Source organism: Ambystoma mexicanum, chromosome 13, assembly GCF_040938575.1.
Source record: "Ambystoma mexicanum isolate Mex_15411 chromosome 13, UKY_AmexF1_1, whole genome shotgun sequence".
NCBI lineage: Eukaryota > Metazoa > Chordata > Amphibia > Caudata > Ambystomatidae > Ambystoma > Ambystoma mexicanum.
Window position 1 is genome coordinate 182,601,914 of NC_090938.1, and position 3,667 is coordinate 182,605,580.

A 3,667-nucleotide genomic window follows, 5' to 3' on the forward strand; every position below is an offset into this window, starting at 1 on the left:
GTTAAAGATTCAGACTGGTGCACTCAAATTGAAAGTGCCATGGCCAACAAGATATCTGTAATTAAAGAAGACATTAAATCTAGGTGTACCCATCTGACTTTTCCTCCGTCGTTGGTTGATGCTGAACTCCAGCCAGCCGCATTAAAACCTTTTGCCTTTTCAGAGGTGACAGAAGTAGAAGTCATCCATCTCTTAGGCAAATTAAAGCCCACTAGCTGCAAGGGCGACATCTGTCCGGCCAAAACAGTTAAGGCTTGTGCCCAACTACTTGCCCCATTAATCACGAAATTTATGAATTCTTCATTTAATTATCTGTTGGTGCCTATTGATGTCAAGCAAACTTGGATCACCCCTCTCTTAAAAAAACCCTCACTAGATACCGGTTTGGCTGGCAATTACCACCCGATTACTGACTCTTCCTTTCTCCTGAAAGTGCTGGATAAAGTAGCACACAAACAGATTCAGGCATTTCTGACCGAATACTGTATTCTAGGCTATAAACAATCAGGTTTTCGGAGTGTGCCTAGCACTGAGTCCACCTTGTTGGACTTGAAAACCATCATCTTACAATCTATGGACAAGGGTAAAACTTCACTACTGATGCTGTTAGATCTAGCAACCGCTTTTGACCTGGTTGATCATTCCATCCTTGCTAGTAGATTGATTGAACGTGCATCTTTCTATAAGGAAGCAGTAAACTGGGTGCGTTTGTTTCAGTCAGAACAGATGGCCATTGTCTTCCATGGAGACGCCATGTCAGAGGGTCTTATTTTACAATCTGGTGTGCTGTAGGGCTCTTGTCTATCTCGTACCTTTTTTAATTTATTTATGCTTACTCTGTTTGATTATCCTGATGCGGATGGCACCTGTTACGTCAATTACGCTGATGTCTTTTTCCGCTTTCTGGTGATTACCCTGAGGACACTGAAGTCATCAATGCTATCTACAACCAAATTCATCATTGGATGGCGCTAAATGGACTGGCCCTGAATAACTCCAAAATCAAGGTTACAATTTTGGGCACAGGCCCTAATCTGCGCCTTATAGATCAGGCCTACCCATACATTCAAATTGCAGACTGTCTCCTCCCCACCCTGAAAAAAGTAATAGCTTTAGGAGTTACTATCGACCAAGAGATATCAATGAAACACCACATTAGCTGTCTGGTATCTAGTGCTACGTACTGCATCAAACTTCTGACACAAATCAGGCCTTACCTCAATGTATCCAGCGGTTTATAGTGACATTTTCGAATGTAATAATTTTGAATGCCTTAATGTCGAATGAATAATGTCGGAAAAAAAATGTTGTTTTTTTTTTGTTTTTTTTTAATGGGGGGTTTCTCCCCCAAACCCCTGTTTTTTTTATTGACACTTCTTTTACTAACTAAACTATAAAATAAAAAAAGAGAAATATTTGAGAAAAAAAAATTCGACTTTTTTTTTTTCCACATTAATGCATTCGAAATGATGCATTCGAAATTTTAACTGGATACCGTATCCAGCTGTGTCATGGTAGCCTGGGCTATCATTGGACCCGACTGGATTACTGTGCTAGCAGTCTTTCAGGTGTGGGCAAATTAGAACTCAATCGGCTGCAAGTTGTAGAGAAGAAAACAGTGAGGGCTGTACTCGGTCTGTGTTAAATGGATCATGTGTCAAGCGTTGCACTTGTTTCCCATCACAAAGAGAATCCTGTTTCGCACCCTCTGTGTCGCACACTCTTGCATGTATGGCAAGAGTCCATCCTACCTGGCCGCTCAGCTGAAATGGCTTCTGGACAGATGCAGCCTAAGATTTAACAACACAGGTCTACTTCTGGTGCCAAAGGCCAAACTGGTGCTGGCACAGAGGGGTTGTTTCCCATTTACCACTCATCTGTGGAATGCCCTTCCGTTTGATCTCAGGCTCTGTCCTAGCATCCCCTCTTTTAAATGAAACCTAAAAACCTTTCTTTTTTAATACGATTTCTCACTGATGAATCACTCCCCCTGGTTATCGTCCCAGTCCTTGCTGATTCTTCTTTTCTGTTGAATGTGCTCTTAGCGCTCTTATGCCTCAGGGCTTCTGTCTTCAGTGCTATAGAAATAAAATAAATAAATAAGCTATCATGCGTGCTTCCAGGGAAATTTGTATTCATATGCATGAAAACTCCCTTCACATCGCAAATGACCTGTGCAATGATTGTGTGCCAATGCTTCTGGTTTCGGTACATGTACACAGTCGCTTGGGGGGCTATAACGCAACATGCGTACAATCATTGGCTCCCAGTACCCGTGGGAAGTGTGCTATGGCATAAAACTCCTGCCATACTCTCTGCCTTTACTGGGGTGTGTGTGGCATGTTTATGTGCCTACGCACATATGATGTTATGCAGCGCAACACCTGGTCTGCTGGAATGAGCCTATAGCCTCGTTCTTCCTCATTTTGCACAAGGAATGGACAATATTCATGTTCCGACCCCTATTTGTTTCTTCGTGCTGGCCCTTCCCGCCCTTTGCGCAGTGTGTTGCGCAAAGCCCTCAGCACCACGCAAACTGGTAAGGCCCTGCGTAAAGTGAGTGCAGACCCACGCAAAGACCGAACCATGAATCAGAAACATGAGTTTTGCGCAACACAAAGTGCACTTATTCGTCACACAGTGCCTTCACGGCACACAAAACTTTCTATGAATCGGGCCCACGGTCCGAAGAAACAAACTTCCACAAATGTAAGTCTTGTATAGTGAGACACATCTGCTGACACACTCATAAAAACCGCAGAGCGTTGCAGTCATCCTACAAAATGGACAGCAAATCAACTTACACCAGTCACTTATCTTACAATTAAAGATATATATGTAGAAGTAAGGACATTTAAAAAAAATAATTACGTTCCCCTATTTAAAAATAAATGAAGAAATCATTGTAGATTTTTTTTTACAAAACAGTAAAATGTACCATCTAAAAAAAAGTTAAAAACCGTAAATGTTGAGAATATCAATGTTGAGATTGTGTGGAAAAATTAAACACTGCCTATAAAATAACACCAGCATTGGTGTAACCTTAACTCAATCTCTTTATAAAATACACAACGAACAAACCAACAGACATTACAAGCATGCAATATGTTTTAAAAACGCACACAGTAATACGAAACACTTTCAATTAAATCACCCTCATTTACTGAAATAACTACCTCAAAACAAACAATTCTCTTACCATCACCTCCATACAACATTCCACACCGCAAAACTAGCATTTACGTATGAAGTGCAAACAAGCAAACAAACCATAGCAATGTACAAACAAAACACTATTCCCACATTAACACATTGACCCATATTAAACAAAAATCTAAAATAAAAGGGTGAATTAAGTTTCCTGCAAGGCTGCTTTTAATTTTGTTATGTGTAGATTTTAGTAATTTCAGTTTATTTATACAAATGGGTTCTCATTTGATCTGATTGTGCAAGACCAACAGAGCCTTCACACACATATCCCAAAATTCGTTTTAAATGCTCGAGGCGAGACTTCTGACATTTCAAAGAATCATAGATCCCAGTAGAAAAGTCTTTACTGTCAAAACATGCCCCCACATCGCTCTCCAAGGATGGGTCCTGGAATGTCCTACGTTTCGACAGGTCCGCTTTCTCCATAAAACGCAGAGTTCTGGGGTCTGTTGGTGAT